The sequence below is a fragment of the Myxocyprinus asiaticus genome, chromosome 18 (assembly GCF_019703515.2).
Source record: "Myxocyprinus asiaticus isolate MX2 ecotype Aquarium Trade chromosome 18, UBuf_Myxa_2, whole genome shotgun sequence".
Lineage (NCBI taxonomy): Eukaryota > Metazoa > Chordata > Actinopteri > Cypriniformes > Catostomidae > Myxocyprinus > Myxocyprinus asiaticus.
This window is the reverse complement of record NC_059361.1, coordinates 17,280,408-17,306,217: the sequence shown is the minus strand read 5'-3', so window position 1 is coordinate 17,306,217 and position 25,810 is coordinate 17,280,408. Positions and strand designations below refer to the sequence as shown.

The 25,810-nt window shown below is 43.0% G+C and overlaps 1 long non-coding RNA gene across 1 annotated transcript; it reads left to right on the top strand.

Annotated features, from left to right (window-relative positions):
- Positions 1–4,721: 4,721 nt before the first annotated feature.
- Positions 4,722–25,810, top strand: LOC127456503 (uncharacterized). The gene is made up of 4 exons (XR_007899849.1): positions 4,722–5,099; positions 20,926–21,049; positions 21,341–21,481; positions 23,367–25,810. It is a non-coding gene; the product is annotated as an uncharacterized LOC127456503 (long non-coding RNA).

Sequence of the window (25,810 nt, the reverse complement as noted above, 5' to 3'; positions counted from 1 at the left end):
AGTCGGCAATGTTGTTCTTGAGCTTGGAGCAAATTCTCCTGTGTTAGTTGTCCCAAAGTGTGGAGATTTGCTCTAAGATCAAGAATGTATTGAATTTCATTCTTACTATCTGAAGGTCCCTCCTCCCAGGCTTCTCGCAATACATCAAGCACACCACGTGGGTGCTGCCCATACAGCAGCTCAAATGGGGAGAAGCCAGTGGAGGCTTGCGGGACCTCTTGTACTGCGAATAACAGGGGGTCGAGCCATTTATCCCAATTTCTAGCATCGTCGTGTACGATTTACGAATCATGTTTTTAAGGGTTTTATTAAATCGTTCCACCAGGCCATCTGTTTGTGGATGGTACACACTGGTGCAAATCGATTTAATGCCCAATAATTCGTACAGCTCACGTAGTGTCCGTGACATAAACGTTGTGCCTTGATCGGTGAGGATTTCTTTCGGAATCCCCACCCGGGAGATTATTTTGTAGAGTGCCTCTGCAACACTGCATGCTGAGATGTTGCGAAGAGGCACTGCTTCTGGATATCGTGTTGCATAGTCCACTAGGACAATACAAAGCGATGTTCGCGTGTTAACCACTCTAATGGCCCGACGAGGTCCATTCCAATTCTTTCAAAGGGGACCTCGATCAATGGAAGGGGGTGCAGTGGCGCTTTTCGGGTGGCCGGTGGGTTAACCAGCTGACATTCGCGGCATGCCACACACCACCTGCGGACATCGCCGCCAATGCCCGGCCAATAGAAATGGGCTATTAGATGGTTCAGTGTTTTCCTTTCTCCTAAGTGACCCGCCATGGGATTATAATGAGCCGCCTGGAATACCACTTCCCGATGGCTCCGTGGTATCAAAAGCTGGGTTGTATCTTCTTTTGTCTGAGCGTCCTGCGTCACTCTATACAACCGCTCATTTATAATTGCAAAATAGGGATATGAAAGGGCGATGTCCGGCTGGAGTCGTTGACCATCAATGACTCTCACTTGGTTGAAGGCGTGTTTGAGGGTTTCGTCTCGCAACTGCTCCAAAGGGAAATCTCCCTCAGGGAATTCCCTGAGAAGGGGAGGGGCTACAGCCTCTCCCCCTCTCTTGTCATTATGACGTGGAGCTGTCGAGGACGGCCCCGGCTCCGCCTCCCCTGCCAGAGTATCACACATTTCACCTCCCCCTAATTTAGTGCAGGACCCATCCGCACAAATTCCCTTCAATACATTTCTAAAATCAGGCCAATACGTCCCCAAAATCAGCAGATGGGTGAGGCGGGAACTAACCGCGGCCTCCACTCTATGCTTTTTCCCCCGGAATTTAATCGTAAGAGTCACCACAGGATACTTGTGAATATCTCTGTGCACACACTTCACCCTCACCATTTTAGCTGTGCCCAAAGCCTCGGGTTGAACCAAGAGTTGGTGGATAGTGGTTTGATTACAACCGGTGTGCACCAATGCTTGGTGAGTACCCCCCTTGACACTTACCAGTATCTGGTATGCTCCGGCCCGGTCGGGGGCAGCCTGTGGGATGTCAGAGACCCGTACCACCATCCCCAGCTCCATCAGAGGGCACTGATCCCAGAAATGGCCCGGGTCTCCACACCTCCAGCATGCAGGCCCAGGCGCTACACCCGCACTTGCGTCGGCGGGCGCCCCCACCTGAGAGGGTGAGCGGCGGGCCATCGGGGCAGGGGAAGGTGTCGCCTCCCATGCCCAGGGAGCTGGTCTCGGTGGCAGAAGTCCTCCTCGCCTGCGTGGGGCAGGAACGGGTCCTGGGAAGAGAGCAGAATGAGAGGAGAGAGGGGAGGGGGATGAGACAGGGGAAAACACAGGGGGAGGGGAGAGAGAGTAGGAGGGCTCTTCCGCCCTCGGGATCGCCGCCATGTGGTCCTCCGCAAGCCGGACAGCTTCCTCCAGCCACGCTGGGCGGTAGCACTGGACTCACTCCGCCGTCCCTTTTGGCAGTCGATGTATTAACTGTTCCAGTACCACCTGGTCGATGATCCCGTCGACGCTGCGGTCCCTCGCTAGCAGCCATCTCTGGCAGGTGTCGCGGAGCCGTTGAGCAAAGGCAAACGGGCGGTCGGACTTCTCCAGCTTCAGGCTCCGACCAACCCGTTGCAAGATGGCTTTTTTCAAGTCACCATAAGCCAGGAGGCTCGTCGCTGGCAGTTGTTGAGCTGCGAGCTGGGCTTCCCCAGACAACAGTGGAATAAGTCGGGCCGCCCACTGGTAAAAACTCCACCCAGTCTGCTGAATATTCATACACCTGGTGGGACTGGGATTTCTGTGGATGTGTTCTTGCCAGCATCTGTATCCTCAAGATCACCATTATCAATGGTTTCTTACCAGATGTAGTTTTGTTGGCATTTCTCCCAAAGACAATCTCCGCTGCGATCGGCGCAGGGGTGTAAAATAACTAATTACAAATACTCTTGTTACTGTAATTAATTAGCTTTTCTCAGGAATTTTACTTTTTTAAGTAGTTTAAAAATGGTATACTTTCATGTTACTACCTGGTTAGTCCACTGTCTGCTTTGTCTCGTTTTTTTCCCTCTCTGTGTGTTTTTGTGTACAGGTTATTGATGGGCAGATGAGTAATTGGGAACACTGGCGCACAGGTTTCCCAGCCTACCTAAACCGACTTCTCTCGTGCAGAGAAGAGGAGCGGTTTGGATTCTTTCCACGCCAGGCTTCACTTCAGTGCTCCTCACCTGTTTTTGTTATCCCATTTGTTGTGATCGAGCCAATATTCATTATTTAGTTTCCCAATATTTTTTTCTTTTTTCTGCAGCTGTGTGTGTTTTAAAATAAATGTTATTTTGTTGATAATTGTGCCCATCTCCTCCAGTTATTGTTGTGACCTCAGCTTTTGGGTTGTAACAAATGGGAGCTCATCTTAACATTTTTGTAATTTGCTTTTTTTTTTATTTATTTGTTTGGCATATGACTCACGTACTCTTCACTGCTGTTTTTTTGAGGGGGAGGAGTGTTGCTGGTGAGTCATTTTTGCTTTTGGTAACTTTGGAAAGATCAACATTTATCTGGAGTGGCATAACAGGTGACATTAATTATTAGATTTGATTTGTGTTTTGGATTTGATATTTTTAGTCAACAAATTTGTATTGGGAGAGACGAGTATAATTACGATTTGGTTTAAAAGATTTTACTTGATCGCCATAAAATCATGTGGGAAATGTGTAATTTTTTTTGCTATATTTTTCTTCATCACAGTTGAGGGTACTAGAATGTTGTTATTTTGGCTCTTTTGAACTTCCCCATTAGGTATAAGCAGTGTGTTCTTTATGCGCGTGTCGAGTTTTTTGTTTTAGTTTGTTATTTTTGAGCAGAGCCAGTAACTTGAGCATTTTGTCTCGGGAGCACTTCCCGAAGTTGGAAGGAATCTGCAATTTATTTGGTTGTTCTCTACCACTGTATGCTTGAAGACTAGGGTCTACATAGATAGAATTGGGAATTAGAGAGTGCTGGAAGATTTCATCTATTGTCTATCTTTTACTTGGTGTCGTCATAACTGTGAGGATGGAGATTAGTTTGTAATTTCTGGGGTGTTTCCTAATTGAACAGTGCACTATAAAACGGTATAAGTGTATATAACCATGGCTTCAGAATTTTTTTTAATTTCCTGATAATTTGTTACATTTGTTGTCCTAAGACACTATGATATTGGCCTAACTACAAGAGATAAGCTTTTGAAGGAAAATATTAGAGTAATTATTAGATCGGCTTTTGCAGATAAGGAAGATTTGCCTGATTTGGATGATCCACTAGTTCCACTGACTCCAACAGTAATGTTGACTTTTGAACAGCAGAAAGAGTTGGCTCTTCTCCAAATGGAGCAAAGTAAAATGGAGTTCCAGGTGGAGAAGGAAAAATGAAATTTTGACCAGGAGACTGTGTTATTCCAACAAGCTTTGTAAGAGTGAAAATGAGATCTTCATCAACAGTGCTTGGATCTGATTAAGGAAGGTAAGATCAATGCATTGTCCGATGAAGGTCATTGTTAAAGCATGGTAGGGGATGGTCCACCTCATCCTAAATTTAACGTGGCTGCGAATTTGCGTTTGGTGCCGGCGTTTGATGAGGAGGATATGGATATCTTCTTAATACTGTTTGAGCGTGTTGTGAACAGTCAATCCTGGCCAGATGATGAACGTATTCTGTTGTTGTGGTGCACATTAACAGGTAAGGCATAGCGGGCTTATTCTGCCTTTAGTCTAGCTGATAGTCAAGACTATGATGAGGTTAAAGCAGCAGTCCTTAAAGCATACGAGTTGTTTCCGTGAGGCATATCGGCAAAAATGTCGTGCATTGAAAAAAACGCCCTACACTAACTTATGCAGAGGTAGTGCACGAGTTGGAGTTGTAGCGTTCCTGATGGTGTGCTGCGTCAAGGGTTAATATGTATAAAGATCTGTTTAATTTGGTTGTATCAGAGCAGTTTAAGGATGTACAGGATCAAGGAGAGGTTGATGCAATAGATGGAATTGCCTGCATTTTGAAAGTGATCCCCGCAATCCCGTGCTATTGAGCTAACATTTGTTATTGAGATTTTAATCAGACTACTTGTCTGGTTGGGCAAGTAAAATTCTTTTTAACTTGCCCGTTCAAAATTCCAGTTGTCCAAGACAGGCAGACATGCGTTAATGTCGAGCCCTGAAAAGGGGTGTTTTGAGGTTTGCATTTGTTTTGTAGAGTATATGGATTACTGTTTGGAAACATTAGGGATTTTTATCTTGTGGGGGAGGATGTTACAACCCGGTTAGTCCACTGTCTGCTTTGTCTTATTTTTTTTCCTCTCTTCGTGTGTTTGTGTTTACAGGTGATTGCTGGGCAGATGAGTAATTAGGAACACCAGCGTGCAGTTTTCCCAGTCTACTTTTTTCCTACAGAAAGGAGAAGAGGGTTGGATTCTTTCCAGATTTTGCTTCAGTGCTCCTCACCTCGTGACGTCAAATCAAATCACGCATCGAAAACTTGAACGGCAGAAGCAGTAGAGGATGTGTCAAGCAAGAAGCAGTTCAACACCTGGCCATGGCCACACCTGAAAGGGCTTTTCGTGATAAAGAAGAACAATTGCTTGATTGTGTCATGTGAGTTAATCTTGCTCAAGCCAGTCAAGACATCAGCATTAATTCTATCTCTAATTTGAAATAATAATGTAGTCTGTAAATTAGCCATCACTGAGATTATTCAGCTGCTGTGAGAGATTTAAGCAATGTTAGCAATAGGGCTAGGCGATAAAACAATCTTGATATTTATCGGGGGGGGGGGGGATTCTCCATATTGATGATAAACTTGGAGTAATTTTCTAGCCCATGTTCAACATCTAGACCAGGGGTGCTCATCACATTGATCGCGACAGCAAGACAACCACTGGATGATCTCAATAAAATCTAAAAGATTAGAATCACTTAAGCTTTCAATATGAAAAAGAGATCCTAAGACCTTTAGAGCAAGTAAAGTTATTTATTAAGTTACACAATTTAATATACAAACAGTAAAATGGAAAATGTATTGAGAAGGAAATCGCATCGATAACAGTTGATGCACTGTTCTGTGGGAGAGGCCATGTAAGACTGTCTCCCCGATCAGCTGCTAAGTATCCTTCTTATACCCTTAGCAAGATATTGTTAACATTTCAAAGAGAAGGCAATCAGAGTGGGAGGCAATCACTGAGAAAATGGAAAGGAACCAAAACCTTATATGCAAATGTATTGCTGTATACGGAGGAAAATGTTCACAGGGCTGGAGTGGGAGAGGCATATTAACTTGCTCCCCTAAACTTATGATCAAGTGAAAGTTTTCAAATATTATTACAGAATTTCCATATACTTCACCACACTGTAAAATGAGACTAAACATGACAAGTTTATCAATTGAGACACAGAAGTTGTTTTACAGTGAGTACAGTGAGAAAGGTTCTGTAGGCATATGGTCGCAGCTTTCACAGGTGTTTTTGTGGGGGGTGGGAGTGATCCTGTCTGCTCTCCCAGATTGGATCAACCTATGTCGACAATAGGAGATGCTACAGTCCTTAATATACATATAAAAGAAACTTTTGCACCAGTCTGATGCTACTATTTGATGTGAAAGAGATATCTAATTCAGATTCATAAACCAAAGAGACCACAATTTTGTTCAGCTCTACAAATCCCTCCTGAAGTCCATCGTAACACAAGGAAATTGAGAGGTCCTAGCGCGACTGCAGTATCAAGGGCTGAGCATAGAGGTGATATGATGTCTGAAGTAACAGCACTGAATAATGGTGATCTTGAGGATACAGATGCTGGCATGAACACATCCACAGAAATCCCAGTCCCACCAGGTGTATGAATATTCAGCAGACTGGGTGGAGACACTTGGCAAGATCTTTGTAGTACGTTTGGCAAGGTCCACTTCCACCTACGCTTGGGTGAGTTGGTATCCAGTTTCCTGGATTTAATGTTTGACTAGTTCCATTGTGTCTGTGAGAACCTGAACGTTCTCCTCATAAAAAGTGTCTTCTAACCATGGGGTGATGTCAGTGTCCATTGGTACTCTTCCCAAGATGTTAGTGGCCCATGGTGAAGTCATCCTTGACCTCCGAACAAAAAGAGTGATTGGCTGGACATAGTTGGCCCCCATAGCTGAAAAAGGTCATTTCGCTGAGACACACCATTGGGTATGTGAAACTTGAACAACATCAGCATAACCATGTAATGAATGAACACTTATTAACTTGGTTTCATTAAGAGATATGGGATGTAGAGTACTGCAAGTACAAAAAAATGTGTGGTGAACTGTTAGAGAGACTTTTACAGTCATATAACCAGTTATTTGGTCCCACTTGGTAACCTGATCTTTGACAATTATGCCAAAGAGCATATAGTCCTTGAGTTTTGAAAAAATGCTCAGGGTGTATGAAAGGAAAGGTAGCAAGAATCCTGTGATTCGAAAGAGACTATAAATGGTATGCACTGTTCTTAGAAACATTGAAATAAATTGCCCCCCTCTGACAGTAGGGTCTTCAACAAAACAGAAGTGTAATCAAATAAAGAAATTTGAACTTCATATTGAAAAACAAATAATAAATCAAAAAAATTAAGAAGAAAGAAAGATAAATTGCCTGTTGAATGTTGAATGAAAAACAAATCAAATGTCAATTCAATTGTTTTCAAAGGGATGGACAATTGGTTATCTTTAACTGCAAGTTTTGAGACAGCTAAACAAAAATAAAATTAATAAAAGAACCAAAACAAAATAATTGTTTAAAAATGTATGCTGGCTGTGTGTGTATGTGTGTGTTATGAGTCATCTTTTAGCTGTGGCTCTGTAGATGCAAGCATGCTCCATACAAAGGTGAAGAAATGCACAATCTTGCTCAAGGTATTTTCACACCTATGTTTGTTATTAAAGTAGCATGATAAAATACATAGTTCAGTACTACTGAATCCTGTTGTCAATTATAAATCATAAGTCATACTTGATTGTTCAGATAGCATTAATGTGTAAACCTAGTGAGTCAGAGCCTTTGTGGATATCCAGGGTGAGGAAATGCCTATCTCAGATTTTCAGTGTTACAGAACATAAGAATCTGAACGTGTGTAGTCATTAAATCACTATCTCAAAGGTTTAGATCTAGAAGTTTGTGAGTCTAAGCGTGTACAGTATTAATTCAGTACTACATAAATTAGTGATAATTGATAAGAAGTTATTCCCTTTTACTCAAGTGGTCTAGTAGAACGTGTTTGCCTGTCTGTGTCACCTTGTGATGGACTGGCCATCTGTCCAGGGTATTTCCCTGCCTTCAGCCCGAGACGGCTGGGATTGGCTCCAGCACTACCTGAGACCCTGCATAGGACATGCGGCTATAGAAAATGGATGGATGAATGGAAATGGTCTAGTATGCTTGGAGCATCTATAACCTATTACCTAAGTGATTAACTTACAACAGACACCATCATGTGTTTTAAGGAATAAACTATAATAGTCAATGTGTACATAGTATCACAAACAACTATCAAAATTCGCATTAAATGAGAAAGATAATGCGTTCATTACAATTAAAGATTGAAAAGGTAAACAGGATCAGTGCAACTAGGATGTTAATTATTACTATTGGGCTGCTAGCCCACTAGCAAATGAGGCTAATAGTTGGAGGCCTTGCAAGAACAAAGTAGTTAACTCTTTAAGATTTTTAGATCCAGATGATTTCTGGATATGCTGAGTGAACTGCTTATCTTTGCCATCAGAAAGCGCCTTCCTGTGTTTCACAAAATAAGGTGGAGGTCTGCCTCTGTCCAGTAACCAACACCTTTCCTCTGTATGGCCTATTTTGTGACAGTTACTACAAAACCTGTTCACTCTGCCACTGGGTTGTTGCTATGTTCTTCTGGAGTTTGGGGGTTATGACGCTCTTCTGCTTTTGCACCATGCAGCCTGGTACATGACTTTGCATCTTTATCGTGCTGCATCACCTTAAGGGAAGATATGATTACAATTTCCTGCACTGTGGCATATGCTTCTTCCACAATACATTTTTTTATTGTCATAGCAAGTCATTTCCTTTGAGCATACATAACTTTTAGTCCAATCGCTGTTAAGCGTTTTGGGAGAAAACATCTTTTACACAGTTAGTTTACCTTCCAGATCTGCAATAATGTATTTATACATTTCGCACCTTTTTTGCCAGGGTTAACTGATTCGGCTAGGAGTTTGTCTAGCAGGGATCAGAGCTCTTGGATTGTTTTCCTCAGCCTGCCTTGCCTTACCGAGCTTCTCGTATTCAAAACTGTCTATTTTTTTACGCATTTTCTGAATCTTCTCAGAGCATAAACTTTCCAGTCTGAGCATACCTTCAAGTCTGTTTTGAGATTCTTCTACAGTTTTCAAACCATTCCGAAGAATCAGATACCCTAGCACAGACAGGAGGTTTCTGTATTTACGCTTGGACTTATGATTGATAACTTCTGTGTGATACCAATTTAGTACATCAATATTCTTACCATCGTATCAAGGGCCCATGTCTCCATGAAGCAATGATCTACTCTGACACTCTGTCCCTGATCCATTGTTTCAGGCAAAGAAATTCTACAAATATGTCTATATGGTGTAACTGTCCCTGCAACTAAAATGTAGTTAAGAGGTACTTACCTCAAGGAAGACCAAACCCAAAGGGCAGTTAGTAGCAATCACACCATGAAGTGATGACTCTGAAGACTGGCTAAATCAATCAAAGTCTGGATGAATGTCCATGTTTTATTATTTGATTCCAAGTTAATTTGCCCAGTGTATTTGTCTGTGTATGGACGCACTGTCTGTTTTTCCCCTCAAGGCTTGTCATAGATAAGACGCATCATGTGTGTCAGCTGTGCTCATGTCAGTGTTTAGTTTCAGTTTCATAAGCGATCTGCATCAACTAAATGAGGAAAAAAGTTCTGTCTCTCCTACAACATGCATTCATCTCTTTCTTTGTTTTGATTTACTGCACGACGCAAGCCTAATGCAAATATTCGGTGACAGCTGTTATGGTTCGCATTTTTCCTGCGCTGTTTGGGTGGGGTAAAGTTTACATATGTGACTTGAACAGCCAGATGCATTTAGACTTGACCGGTTTTGTCTGGAATGCATCTCAAACCACCTCCTGAAGTGGTCTGAGTGATCAGATTGCAATCGGTCTCGATTGCGTTTCGGAGGGCATTTACACCTGTTCTTTTCATGATCGGATAACTATCTGATCAGTGAAAACACACGAAGTAGCCAGGTGTATACAGGCCTTCAGTGACTGCCTCCCACTCTGATTGCCTTCTCTTTGAAATGTTAACAATATCTTGCTTAGGGTATAAGAAGGATACTTAGCAGCTGATCGGGGAGTCATATGTGGCCTTTCCTGTAGGACAGTGCATCAACTGTTATCGATGCAATTTCCTACAGTTTTTATATTTAATTGTGTAACAAAATAAAGAACTTTACTTGCTCTTAAGGTCTTAGGATCTCTTTTTCATATTGATAGCTTACGCGATTCTAACTTTGATTCATTCATTTTAATCCTACGCTTTCCATCTACTTCTTAGAAGTATTGTTCTTTTAATCAATCCAATTCTAAATTTACAACAACTTTCATTGGAATCAGATTTATCTTAATGGAGTCAGATCAATAATTAAATTAAGAACACATCATCCTTTAACTGTTTTTTGTTCTGACTTTTGGTTCAAAATTGCAGCCTAGGCTTCTAGCCTTACAGTTTTGGTGATGGCCCGATGTGATGTTTTTTTTGCAAATTTTGCTCGCACAAAGGTCACAGGTCTGGAGGGGGAGAGGCATATTACCTTGCTCCCCTAAACCTATTATAAAGTGAAAGTCTTCAAATAGTTTTACAGACTGTCCAAACATTTCCATACACACTACCGGTCAAAAGTTTTGAAACACTTGACTGAAATGTTTCTCATGATCTTAAAAATATTTTGATCTGAAGGCGTATGCTTAAATGTTTGAAATTAGTTTTGTAGACAAAAATATAATTGTGCCACCATATTAATTTATTTCATTATAATCATACATTTATTTCATTATAATTCAATATTTCATAAAATGTAATAAAAAAAATATATAAATAATAATAAAGAAAAGCAGCCAATAAGTGTTTAAAAAGCACCCCAGGGTGATACCTCAAGAAGATGGTTGAGAAAATGTCAAGAGTACATTTCTGCAAATTCTAGGCAAAGGGTGACTACTTTTAAGATGTTAAAATATAACACAGTTTTGATTTATTTTGGATTTTGTTTAGTCACAATATAATTCCCATAGTTCCATTTATGTTATTCCATAGTTTTGATGAGTTTACTATTATTCTAAAATGTGGAAAAAAAATTATAATAAAGAATGAGTTAGTGTTTCAAAACTTTTGACCGGCAGTGTACTTCACCACATTTCTATTCAGTTTGTAGGCTGTAAAATGAGACTAAACATGATAAGCTTTTCTACTGAGACAGAAGCTGTATTACAGTGAGAAAGGTTAGTCCTTTAGCCAAATGGTCACAGTTTTCACGGATGTTTGGTGGGGGAGGAGCAATCCTATCTGCTCTACCAGATTGGATCAACCTATGTTGACAATAGGAGATGCTACAGTCCTTATTATGCATATAAAAAAGACTTTCGCACCAGTCTGGCGCTACTATGACCTCGTTCCACCTGGTATTACGATGCATCTCGGGTGATCCAATCACATGTGGTCAGGCGAGACACATCGCTGGTCACTTAAATGCATCTCCTGTGACCACTTGTGTTCAGATTTGGAGGCGAGGGTCTCTGTTTCATGATGACATACATCAGTTACTATGTCAGTGTGTTACTGCATGATAATAAAGAGCAACAAAGTCAGAAAAGATGAAGAAAGCGTGAAAAATCTGCTTTTTATAATTTTAGATCAGATGGTTATTTCCTTTTAAATCCGCTTTTAACCATTAAAGTTTAAACGTTTGTTTAAGCGCAGTGGTTGATTGACAGGTGAAGGGTGGTGCTTCACTGCTGCTGGGACGCATACAGGATGGATTAGTGTGGTGAGCAGGGCGGAGCCGAGCGGCGTCTGGGCAGAGCGAGGCCAGGAAGATAAGTGGCGAATGACTTCCACCTGCGCGCCACACCGGCCTCACGTCCAGCGAGGGGAGGCGGGAGTATTTAAGGAGAAGAGACAGCGGCAGACGGGAGAGATGTACGAAGCTTGTCTGCATGTCTGACTGTCTTTATGATTTGACGCAGCTGGCTGAAAAGCATTGCGTGTTTTTTGATTCTTTATTCACTGAAAAGTGTAATTAAATGTCTATGTGTTTGTCAAGCCGGTCCCAGCTTCCTCCTTACAGTCTTAATTGTTACAATTACCATATACACCTTAAATGCGATGTGGACACATGCATTTTTGCCCACATTCCTATGTGGTTTTTGTGAACCAATCACAAAATGTTTTAGACCCTGTTTAGACCTGTATGTAGGGCTGACCATATGTGATCTGTTCACCTGAAATGCACCTTAATACCAGGTGGAAACTGGGTTTAAGTGATATGAGAGGTCTAATTCAAATGCATAATCCAGAGAGAACAACATTTTGCTCAGCCCTACAGTATTGAAATATCGGACTTGAAGTGTAACTGTAACCTCATAGAGCTGCCGTTGTCTATATCATTAATAGGCTATTAATCAAACAACAATAACAAGAAAACGAGAAAACCACTTACTGCTTTTGGCTGAATAACTTTAGTAGCTTTAAAAAGTATTGATGTATTACAATCAAACAGTGAATTTTCCAATAATAGTATTTTTAATAATATTTTTAATTTTGAGATGTAGAGTATTATTTGAATAATAAATTACCAGGCGAGTAGAGATGATAAAATAAATAAAACAATTTATAATTATGCTCAGCCTTTATCAAGTTTTTCTAATGCCTGATAGAAAACAATCAACATTTGTAGAGCAATACTTAAGGCAGAATTTTCAACCAGTCACAAAATTCAGAAATTTGTGCATCATGCATTAGAATGAGTACACAACTATTACGAATAGAATATGGCCACTAGTGTGCAAGTAGACGTGAAGACTGCAAGTGTGTGGAAATCTTTTGATTGCACGTTGGGACACTCGTAGACTTAAAGATGTTGGTGCTGGTTGTGACAGTTGTTTTTGTATTTTCACTCAGCTAAGACTGATTGTTTTTGGTAGCAGTGAATTTTATAGTCTACTTAAAATATTAAATAACTGAAAATTTTACCCATCTTTTCATTTATTAATACACTACTGTTTGTTTGAAGTGTAGCCTATTGTGCTGTAGAAAATATGTAAGTAAATTTTTTTAATAATGATTTTATTGTGTGAAAATAATTGTAAAAGTTAATTATTTTTACTTATTTTGATTTTCAATACTTTGCACATTAATTTTTTTTTTACTGTAACTGTAAAATTGTGTCATCCATAACTGTTGTAAAATATGAAATATAAGCAATTTCTTTCAACTTAGTTTCACAATACACTGCATAAAACTTAATTTAAAAAATAAAAACTTTATTCTACAAACCTGTGTGATCCATTAATAGCTTCTAATACAAATAAATTAAATTACACTGGCGGCCAAAAGTTTGGAATAATATACAGATTTTGCTCTTATGGAAAGAAACTGGTACTTTTATTCACCAAAGTGGCATTCAGCTGATCACAATGTATAGTCAGGACATTAATAACGTGAAAAATTACTATTACAATTTGAAAAAAAAATAAAAAATAAATTCAGAACTTCTTAAACTACTCCAAAGAGTTCTCATGAAAAAATCCTCCATGTGCAGCAATGACAGCTTTGCAGATCCTTGGCATTCTAGCTGTCAGTTTGTCCAGATACTCAGGTAACATTTCATCCAACGCTTCATGTAGCACTTGCCATAGATGTGGCTGTCTTGTCGGGTACTTCTCGCGCACCTTACAGTCTAGCTGATCCCACAAGAGCTCAATTGGGTTAAGATCCATAACACTCTTTTCCAATTATCTGTTGTCCAATATCTGTGATTCTTTGCCCACTCTAACATTTTCTTTTTGTTTTTCTGTTTCAAAAGTGGCTTTTTCTTTGCAATTCATCCCATAAGGCCTGCACCTCTGAGTCTTCTCTTTACTGTTGTACATGAAACTGGTGTTGAGCGGGTAGAATTCAATGAAGCTGTCAGCCGAGGCTTCTATTTCTCAAACTAGAGTCTTTGATGTACGTATCCTCTTGTTTAGTTGTATCTGGACCTTCCACATCTCTTTCTGTCCTTTTTAGAGCCAGCTGTCCTTTGTCTTTGAAGACTGTAATGTACACCTTTGTATGAAATCTTCAGTTCCCTATCTGTCACTCACTCGACGTTGGTGTCGATGTAGTGACACTAGGGGTCACTCTTGGGAGCCCGAGACACCTCTGGTCTTTGATAAAAGGCCAATGAAAATTGGCGAGTGGTATTTGCATGCCACTCCCCCGAACATACAGGTATAAAAGGAGCTGGTATGCAACCACTCATTCAGATTTTCTCTTCGGAGCCGAACGGTCACACTCACTGAGCTGAATACTACTGTTCATTCACCTCTGCTGGATCTGACGGCGCATTTCAGCGGCTTATCCCTCCTCTGCACTAGTGCACTGCAGAGAATGCCCCTGGGCGCTTCGGCAGAAAAACTAGAGAGTATATTTTCAGAAAGAGCATTTTTCCCCTCTAAAAGAGTATATATTTCTCTAAAAGAGCGCACACACGGAACTTCTTTTTAAAAACGCATCTTTTTAAAGATGCTTTTCTGATTGTGTGTTATTTCTGGTTGTGCTCGTTATCTTTCGTGTCTGGGCACTGCTCACGCGGAGACAGCGTTCGTGGATGGTCATGTTCTCATTGCGAGAATATGTCCATGGCAACGTTGCGGTCGTGGCTCGCCTTCGTAAGAAAGCGAGCCACCCCAGAGGCTCCCGCCTCGGTCCTTTTACCCACGGGTTTGAGGCCAGCGCGGCTAGCACTGGGGGCGATTTGGGGACCCCAATGGGACCGCCTCCGCTGGGTATCCCCCCGCGGACCTCCCATTCCCCAGCACGCTCGTCTGCCCCGATCGGGCTTCCGGGTGAGTCCACCGGCTCATCTCACGGCGAGTTCGACCTCTTATTCTGAGCCCGCGAAAGTGATGAGCTCTCGAGCGCAGCATCGGAGAGCGGGCTCGTCCAGTCGGAAGCCTCAGCTGGGCTCCTCCCTTCGGGGTTGATCGCCCAATCACAGGCTGGCGTGGAGATGAAGACATGCTTTCCCGGGCAGCCGCGAGCGTCGGTTAGAGTGGATTTCACCGCTCTTCCCTGAACCCTCGCGGCTCGGTGATTGGTTCCTGGGCTCGCGGCGCCGCTCAAAGCCACGCCCCGCCCCGCCCCGTTCCTTTCTTCCCGGAAGTGTATGAAGAGCTGACAAGGTCGTGGGAGGCACTTTTTACTGCCCGGTCCCGATCTTTTCAGCTTCCCTGCTCTCACTACCCTCGATGGTGGGGCGGCCAAGGGTTATTCGGCAATCCCCCGGTGGATAAAGGCGCTCGCGGTGCACCTATGCCCGCAGAGCGCCGCCACCTGGCGCGGTTGCCCAAAGCCCCGTCCAAGGCCTGTAGGTTTACGTCGTCTCTGACGGCCAAGGCCTACGGTGCCGCTGGACAAGCCGCCTCTGCCCTGCACGCCATGGCTCTCCTGCAAGTTTGCCAAGGCGCTAAAGGAACTGCACGAGGGTAGTTCCGCCCCGGGATTGATGCAGGAACTGCACTCGGCGACCGACCTCGCTCTCCGAGCGACGGAGGTCACGGCGCGGTCTCTCGGGCGGACGATGGCCACACTAGTGGTCCAGGAGCGCCACCTTTGGCTCAACCTGGTCGAGATGGGTGAGGCCGACAAGACACGATTCCTTGCTGCCCCCATTTCCCAGGAGGGCCTATTCAGTGACACCGTTGAGGACTTTGCCCAGCAGTTCTCGATGGTAGAGCAGAAGATGGATGCTAGCCGGCATATCCTGCCCCGGCGCGGCTCAAGATCCCGCACCCCATCTACTCATCGCCAAGGGTGTCCCCCTGCGGTGACTGCACCGGCTCCGCCGCAGCCCGCCCCTTCGGTGTGGAGACCACCGCAGGAAGCAGACGCCACCTGTCTCGCGGCCGCCCAGAACCCGTGAAAGGCTTCAAAGCGCCCTTGAGACGGGCGACCCAGGGACAACGAAACCCGCTGCTCTGGACCTGGTAAGCAGATCTTCATCTTTTTGTTACCTTTTGCATTTAATTGCGCTGCATGCCCAAGTGGCTGCAGTACTCAAGAGCTCAGCAAGAGTGGTTTCCTTGTTCCCTGGGTCACGTATCCGGTGTGTACGGCTGGCATCACGACCACCGTCCACCACTCCATTTGGCAGGTTGGTGCTCCAGCGGTGGTCTCCCGCCCTGAGCGCCCAGCTGTGGCACAAATCTGCCCCCGATGTGAAAGTCTCCTCGGGTCACGAGGACAGGCCTCTTCCTCCCCTGTCCCAGGCTGTTCCAGGGGTGGTCACAAGGAGCCAGGTAACTGCTTCGATGTCCTCGGACTCAGCACGGCCACGATGTGGTGTGGCACCTCGAGCTCTGCCCCGCCGCGAGGCCCCACCTGCCGGTACATCCGATGATGTTGTCCCTTTGGTCCCCCTTGCGCGGAACTTGGACGCATGGCTTGCGCCTTCGAATCCGTCACGAGGGCTGGTCCGGACCGTCCGACTCGGCTGCGCGATTCACTTCGCCGGGCATCCGCCCAGGTTCAGCGGTGTCCACTTCACCTTGGTGAAAGACGAAAACGCTGCTACCTTGCGCGGAGATCGCTACCCTCCTACGGAAGGACGCGATAGAACCTTTCCCTCCAGCCGAGATGAAGAAAGGGTTTTACAGCCCCTACTTCATTGTACCGAAAAAAGGCGGTGGTTGCGGCCAATCTTGGACCTGCAAGTACTGAACCGGGCTTTACACAGACTCCCGTTCAAGATGCTGACGCAAAGACGCATTCTAGCGAGCATCCGGCATCAAGATTGATTCACGGCGGTAGACCCGAAGGATGCGTACATTCACGTCTCGATCCTTCCTCGACACAGACCCTTCCTGCGGTTCGCGTTCGAGGGTCAGGCGTATCAGTACAAGTCCTCCCTTTCGGCCTGTCCCTGTCTCCTCGCGTCTTTATGAAGATCGCAGAGGCTGCCCTTGCCCCGTTAAGGGAGGTGGGCATTCGCATTCTCAACTATCTCGACAACTGGCTAATCTTAGCTCACTCTCGAGACGTGTTATGCACACACAGGGACCTGGTGCTCTCACACCTCAGCCGACTAGGGCTTTGGGTCAACTGGGAAAAGAGCAAGCTCCTCCCGGTTCAGAGCATCTCTTTTCTCGGTTTGGAGTTGGACTCAGTCTCCTTGACGGCACACCTTACGAACGAGCGTGCCCAGTCGGTGCTGGCCTGTTTGAAGGCGTTCAAACAGAAAACAGCGGTTCCACTGAAACTTTTTCAGAGGCTCCTGGGGCATATGGCATCCTCGGCGGTGGCCACCCCGCTCGGGTTGATGCATATGAGGCTGCTTCAGCACTGGCTCCAGACTCGAGTCCCGAGACGGGCATGGCGCCACGGGACACACCGCGTGGCCATTACGTCGGTCTGTCACCGTCTTTTCAGCCCTTGGACCGACCTCTCGTTTCTACGAGCAGGTGTTCCCCTAGAACTGGTCTCCAGGTGCGTAATGGTCACGACAGACACCTCCAAAACGGGCTAGGGTGCTGTTGGCAACGGGCACGCAGCCACCGGCCTCTGGACGGGTCCGCGGCTGCGTTGGCACATCAACTGCCTCGAGTTACTGGCAATTCTGCTTGCCCTGCGGAGGTTCCGGCTGTTGATCCAGGGCAAGCACGTGCTAGTTCAGATAGACAGCACGGCAGCAGTAGCATATGTCAACCGCCAAGGCGGTCTGCGCTCCTGCTGTATGTCACAACTCGCCTGCCGTCTCCTCCAACGGAGTCAGCAGCACTTCAAGTCGCTGCAAGCCACTCACATCCCGGGCAACCTCAACATTTCGGCGGATGCGCCGTCACAACAGGTTACCTTCAAGGGAGAGTGGAGACTCCACCTTAAGGTGGTCCAGCTGATTTGGAGTCGATTCGACAGGCACAGGTGTCTGCTTTGGTGTACAGCTGAAAGGAAGCGCTGTCTCCAAGCAGAGGATCGCCACTGGCTCATTGACGCCATAACTATGGCATATCTTGCCCAAAACATGCCGCCCCCTGGTAGGGCTTCGAGCCCATTCTACCCGTGGTGTAGCGGCTTCTTGGGCCCTGGCCAGAGGTGCCTTTCTAACAGACATTTGCAGAGCAGTGGGCTTGGCAACACCCAACACCTTTGCAAGGTTCTACAACCTCCGGGTGGAACCGGTTTCGTCCCAGGTAGTGGCACGCAACACAAGCGGATAAGCCCGGGATAGCCGGCCGGGTGTATCGCTTGCACATAGCGCCTTCCACCTCCTTTTGAGCTGAAGACATGCGCTGTTAATTCCCAGTAGTGTTCACAAAAGTTGTTGCCTGGTTGACTTCCTCTGAGCCCTGTGGCAGTCGAGTTTTCGGAGAGACTCGCTGCTGGCCCAGTACATGCGCTAACTAAGAGCCTGGTTCTGGGGTAGGTGCTCCGCATGTGGCGGTTCCCTGTAAGGCTAACCCCATGCGATCTATATCTTCCACTAATTCATTTCCCTGCTGGCAAACTGCGTCTTCCTTGGGCAGAGCCCCTCTGCCCCAGTCTCCATGTTTGTAGTAACTCCTCCCCCATTGGGCAGGATCTACCTTGAAGGCTCTCCACATGGTTGGAAAGACCATGTGACATATTCTTCCACTTAAATATCCCCCCCCTCTTGGGACGAGGTGTGGTCTCCGCGGTGTCCTCCCCTTGGGAGGGACACCCCCTGACCAGACCTGGCGGCCCGGTCGGATAATCCCCCTTCTTTTTTAGGGAGTGGAAAAAGAGAAGGGGAAAAGAGGCCATGACTGGGTTAAGCCTGTCTCTATCTTTGGGTAGTCGACTTGTCCCCAAAAAGGGCCGTTTGACACTCATAACTGTGTTGGGGGAGGTTACGTCTCGACCTGGTGTGCTGGCTATGAGGCACACAGCAAGTCTGCCCACCACACACCGCCAGTTCACGTAACACAGTTCAGCCTTGTGGCGTTTTGTATCGGGACCCCTAGTGTCACTACATTGACACCAACGTCGAGTGAGTGACAGATAGGGAACGTCATGGTTACTGGTGTAACCTCCATTCCCTGATGGAGGGAACGAGACGTTGGTCCCTCCTGCCACAACGCTGAACTACCCGCTGAAATGGCCGGACCTTATATCGGCTCCTCAATGTAAAACCTGAATGAGTGGTTGCATACCAGCTCCTTTTATACCCGTATGTTCGGGGGAGTGGCATGCAAATACCACTCGCCAATTTTCATTGGCCTTTTATCAAAGACCAGAGATGTCTCGGGCTCCCAAGAGTGACCCCTAGTGTCACTACATCGACACCAACGTCTCGTTCCCTCCATCAGGGAACGGAGGTTACACCAGTAACCATGACATTTTTTGGCAATTTCAAGCATTGCATAGCCTTCATTCCTCAAAACAATGATTGACTGATGAGTTTCTAGAGAAAGCTGTTTCTTTTTTGCCATTTTTGACCTAATATTGACCTTAAGACATGCCAGTCTATTGCATACCGTGGCAACTCAAAAACAAAGAGAATGTTAAGCTTAATTTAACAAAGAAAATAGCATTCAGCTGTGTTTGATATTATGGCAAGTGATTTTCTAGTACCAAATTAACAATTTAGCATGATTACTCAAGGATAAGGTGTTGGTGTGATGGCTGCAGGAAATGGGGCCTGTCTAGATTTTATCAAAAATGACTTTTTTCAAATAGTGATGGTGCTGTTTTTACATCAGTAATGTCCTGACTATACTTTGTGATCAGTTGAATGCCACTTTGGTGAATTAAAGTACCAATTTCCTTCCAAAACAGCAAAATCTGTACATTATTCCAAACTTTTGGATACCAGTGTATATGCTTTGGTTTGTCATTTATATAAGACGACCAAAGACTGTTTTACACAACTTATCAGTATGTGGTTTCATACAACAAATAAAAAGCATTAAAACTTATATTTTAAATACATAAAGATGGGAAAGAACCTGTGGTAGTAGTTGATATCTTTTTAATTTTAAAACATTTACTAGACTGCATATTGTATGCCACACTGGCTGATAATGACCAAAATGACCAGCAGTATTAGGCAAGAACAAACAAAATAAGATGATTACTGGGCAAGAAGGATAACAAAGAGGTATATAAATATACACATGAATAACATTTTGTAATTATGATGATGATATTAAGTCATCCCAAAAATGTTATATAATGTTGAATACTTTCATTTATACTAAAATAAATATATGCTTCACTTACGTTTCACTATCAGATTATAATAAATAACTTATGTTGAAAAGCTTCCCTTTATGACATCATGGCGAAAATACATAGATCGCTCGGGTAGGCGGAGTGTGGCTCCTTATCATGATGAACTCTGGGATACACTTAGCCTGAAAGACCGCTCCGAAGCGGTATTTGCTCTAGTGTGGATTTAGTGTGGGTTAAGTGCATTGAGCTTTGGCATGTTTTAGACATGGGACAGTCTTGAACACTTCCTGTCACGTGCACGCACACTCAAGTGGTCAAGACTGCAAGTGTGGGTACTGAGACAGGGCCGTGGTCTTGTAAAAGAGAGTTGGAATGAGTTTTAAAATTATCATCCTCAAATTTGAAACAGAACATTATCAGACTTGTGGCTTTGCTCCATTATGTTTCTATGCATCAACAAGGTCAGTGTCATATATTGTTTCATATAAATATTTATGAGAAAAAACAATAGCTGATCACTTTACAATAAATGAGAGCTTTTCTAACAATTGTTTTTCATGACTTTTATTGATTTTTACTTTTTAACAACAAACTTCCAAAAGAGACCAAAATTATGCCTGTAATACAATGTGGAGATGAACAACAGCCATTGTATTTTGAGTATGTCCTTTTCGGCTTGTGCTCAAAACAAGGGGGTGTTAACAGGATATTATAACTGTGGGTGAGAAACAGATAAATATTTAAGTCCCTTTTTTTTTTTTTACTCTAAATCTCCTCTTTCACATCTGAAAGTCACATGTTTAGTGTTTAGTTTCACTTTCACATTTGAAAGTGAAAGAGAAGATTTAAAGTAAAAAAGGACATAAATATTAATCTGTTTCTCACCCACACCTATCATATCGCTTCTGAAGGTTATGGATTTAATCACTGGAGTCTTATGGATTACTTTTATGCTGCCCTCATGTCTTTTTAGGAGCTTCAAAGTTCTGGCCACCATTCACTTGCATTGTATGGACCTACAGAGCTGAGATATTCTTCTAAAAATCTTCATTTGTGTTCTGCAGAAGAAAGTCATACACATCTGGGATGGTATGAGGGTGAGTAAATGATGACAATTTAAATTTTTGGGTGAACTACACATTTAAGGGCAGTTTAGACCCTACACATTAACTGACTTTAATGTAATTGTTTTATACATTTCGATTTAAAATGGTGATCAGTGTACTGAAAATAAAATTTTCATCTTTTCATCTCTGTAATAATGTCTCCCTGTTATTTTTCAGATGCAGATACATGTAGTGTTATTTATTATAGATCAGGCTAGGCTAATATATATATGTTTGTTTTTCTCCCCTATTTGGAATGCCCAATTTCCAATGCGCTCTAAGTCCTTGTGATGGCGTAGTGACTCGCCTCAATCCGGGTGGTGGAGGACTAATCTCAGTTGCCTCCGCATCTGAGATGGTCAATCCGTGCATCTTATCATGTGGCTTGTTGAGCAAGCAAGCAAAGAGGCACTGAGTTTGAAGGTAGGCCTTAAAATACATCCACAGGTACACCTCCAATTAGCCTATCAGAAGCTAATTGACTAATTGTCTAAAGACTTGACATAATTTACTGGAATTTTCCAAGCTGCTTAAAGGCACAGTTAACTTAGTGTATGTAAACTTCTGACCCACTGGAATTGTGATATAGTCAATTTAAAGTTAAACAATCTGTCTGTAAACAATTGTTGGAAAAATTACTCATGTCATGCACAAGTAGATGTCCTAAATGACTTGCCAAAACTATAGTTTGCTAATATGAAATTTGTGGAGTGGTTAAAAAAATGAGTTTTAATAACATCAACCTAAACATATGTAAACTTCTAACTTCAGCTGTAAAGAGTCTTCAATGAAACAAACAGAGATATGGCTACTCCATAGTGAACAAAAAGTAGACAGTGAACAGAAGCTGCATTCACGCTGGGTTCGATTAAAAAAAAAAAAAACAATCTTGCAAGTTGTTAAAGAGTCTTGACAAGCAAGAGCCGGAATTCTATCTTGTCATGAGACCCTAACAATGCAGGGAAAGTGACTTTGTGAATAAAGGCAGAACGGATTCTGTGAAGGGTGTGTGTTGTAGTGATAATATTGTGTCACCCACAGTGTGAAAGAGACAAGACACTGCAGACATCTACCTGTCATGAGTTAGTGAAGCCATACTTTTTGAAAGTGACTCACTTTCTAATGAGGGGATCAGGTTAGGGCATGCATGCTGATACCTGTAAGACACTACAGTATATGTTCTTTGGTCCTTTTGTTTTCTCTTAAATAGAGCTTATGTAGCACTTCCCAGAATGAAAACACATTGGCTCACAGGGTGGCTACATATTACTTGTTTATTTCCTGCAATTTCTGCAAAATATAATAGGAACGTCAGTATTTGTGGCAACGCTCCATTTCAACATGCAAACTGTTCATGCAGAGTCTCACTTTTTTTAAAATCACGTATTCAAATGCAAATGTCAGATATCCAATTAGAAGCACAAATGTCTCAAATACAACAAAACCATGAACACAATACTAGATTCAATAATAACGCATACAGCACATCTCTTACAATAATAAAGGTATAAAATGCATGAGTTTACAGTGCATCTTGCATTAACAAAGATTGACTATATTTGTGTAAAAACTCTATATAGAAACAACAGCTACAGAGTTTGCGACTCAAATGCAGCAACTAATTAACTCACACTACCGATCCATGTATAACTAATCAAGTACTGAGTTTATGGTGTATATTACGTGAATAGAAATGGATATATGAATTTAACATCAAAACGATTTATATTTAGAACATTAGTGCAATACTTTACACATTTTCACCAGCTTACCTGCAAAATATTATAGGAATGTCAGTATTTGTGGCAATGCTCCATTTCAACGCGAACTGTTCATGCAGAGTCTCACTCAAATTTTAAATGTCTAAGAACATTTATGAATCAACCATAATTTTCCATTCGACGACTGTTCCTACTGAATTTGAATGACATTACTGATGAATAGTACCTCAAATCAATTGAAATTCAAAATGTATTCACATTAGGTCAGAATACTCATTACTCGCATTGTACCTTTTTCACACAGCCATGACCCATGTTTTCAGTATTAGTAACATTTATCCCATAGATAAACACTCAACTGTAGTAGGCTCAATTTTGGCATACAATTCTTCAGTTAGTCTACTACCAGTCCCTGCTGTTTACTTAATAGAACCAGCCAATATTGTTCTTGTTTCTTGGATAGTGTCTCTCATACTTCTTAGTATCCATGTCACCCCAAATCATTACTCAATGTCCATGTCACTGTCCATTAAAATTAGTGTTAATTGTCACCCTTTATCAAGTGTCTTTGGTGTTGTTTTTAACAGGCCACAGAGTCTACACATCAGGAACCATACTCACGTGCAAGTGATCAACACCAACTTCCACAACAGATGGTTTACCCAGAGAACCACAGGTCAGCATTCTTGGATGGTGTCGCTCTCTCCGTGGGTAAGTGTGTACAGGTGGTAGCTCAGGTTCATCCTCTCCTGATGCTTGCTCCACTGCTGTCTCTGGTTGTTCCTCGGGCTCCTCAGGTTCATTCTCCACGTACTTCTTTGCTAAGGATTCCGTTGTGCCTTCTTCAGTCCTCTGTTGCTGCGGTTCCCATTGCTTCTCTACTTCTGGTGTGAATGGTTCTGCTTCAGGGTTGAGAGTAACAGTTCTATTGCACTGATTCTGGTAGGAAGGAAACTGGAACTCACCATCTTCTGAATCCACACTTTCTGATATGTCACTTTTGCCATTCTTTTGGTACTCTTTGTCTTTCTTTGATTTTGTCCCTTTAACTTTCATTTGCTTGATCCATTGTTCTCCAGGAGCAAACTATCACAAGGGAGCTGGAGATTTCAATGTAGCACATGAATTTTACCACCTCCTTCAGGTATAACTTCATAAACTGGACTATCATCGCTCTTTCTCCTGATAACAACATGAACTCTGCTTTCCCAATAGGATTGATTTTTGCCAGGTCCACCTCTTTCGGACAGATTTCAGATGAGTACTCATCCACTGGGCTTAAGATCTGCTCCATATATTTTTCTGTCATACCCCTGTTTACTTCTGGAAGTCTCTTTGGCGGCTGTATTAGATGCAATGTCATAGGCTTGTCGCATTCTGGATTGCCAATTTTAAACTCTCTTGTTTTCATGTTGGCTGCAGGTTGAAAAGGAGGTCTATGTGAGCGGCCGTAAAGCAGGTAAAAAGGAGAAAACCCAGTGGCCTCACTGCAGGTACAGTTGTAAGCATGAACCATTTTTTCCAGTGAGGTTTTCCAGTCTGTTTTTCAGAGTCTGTGAGGGTGCGTAACATGGACAATAGAGTTCTGTTAAAGCGTTCTACCTGCCCATTTCCTTGTGGGTGGTAACAGATGGTAAGAGAAGCTTGAACACCACAACACTTCTGCAATTGGTACATTAACTGGTTTTCAAACTCACGGCCCATGTCACGGTGAATCTTTTCTGGAAACCCGAAACATAGGGCGAAGTCATTGAAAGTTTTCTCCATAAAAGTTTTTGCCGATTTATTTTTAGTGCATACGCCTGTGCAAAGCGTTTGTAGTGATCTATGATGACCAGAATATACTCAAATCCTTGTTTGCAGGTCTCTAGGTGTAAAAAGTCTATAGAGACCAACTCAAATGGGCGTGTGGTGACAATGGGAATGAGAAGGGCTCAGGTCGCTTTGTGTAGTTTCTTATGCATCAGGGTAGGGTTGCACCAGCTGTGCGTAAGGTCTCACATAAGTTGGGACGTAAAGTTCACACCAAGGGCTTAGTAACTACTAGTTAGTTTGTAACTACGTCAGTGCTTAATTTGGTTGCACCACCTGTTCTTAAGGCAAGACTTAACTAGTAGGTCGTAAGCTCTCCATAAAGTAATGCATAGTTGCATAATATGATGTTTACCTGAATTGATCCAATAAACAGCCTTCAAATTTGTACACAGAATTGTTAAAAAGCTGTGTAATTCAGTTTGATCTTGTTACAGTTGATGTTCCGATGTTGTTTGCTCATGTAACTGTCAGCTGTAATAATTTATATCCCCATTAAAATACGATACGTAATAAAACTACATTTGATAAATAGTATATTTGCCTTGTGTAAATAACAATATATAGGAACTGTATCTAAAATAAATGAGGGGTGATAAATAAATACTAATACAACAGGCTGGAAAAACAGACATTTATTCATTTTAATATCCTATATATATATATTTTGAATGTGTTGAAAGTTGACAACGGGCGACGCACCCTGAAAACTGCACTGTTAGATCAGTTTCACGCTGAAGAGCTGTTTAAAAGTAAGTTTTATTTTCTCTCTCGTAAATGTCAACATCATAATGTATGTCGAAATGATTGATGCCTGTCACGCAAAATATGAGCTCATTGATGTCATAAAATATCAGTCTGCTTTTTTATTTCAAACCTAACTCCAGACCGGAGTCTTCCATAAATAATTAGTTTATACGTAGGGTTATGTTCTACCTAAGTTTAATGGTGCAACGCTCAAATATTTAGTAGTGCGTAAATTGTGACTTAGTGCCCATTTACAGCACAACTAGCCTAAGTTTTAACTTACGCACAACTGGTGCAACCGGCCCCAGGCACTCACATTCGTTGGTGATGAAGTGTTCTATATCTCTGCATACGGGCCCAATAAAACCTATCAAAAATCAGACTTAATGTTCTTTCCACTCCCAAGTGTCCCATCTCTTTGTGGAGTTCTTTGAACACCGTCTGGTGATACTCTTTTGGCAGAACGAGTTGA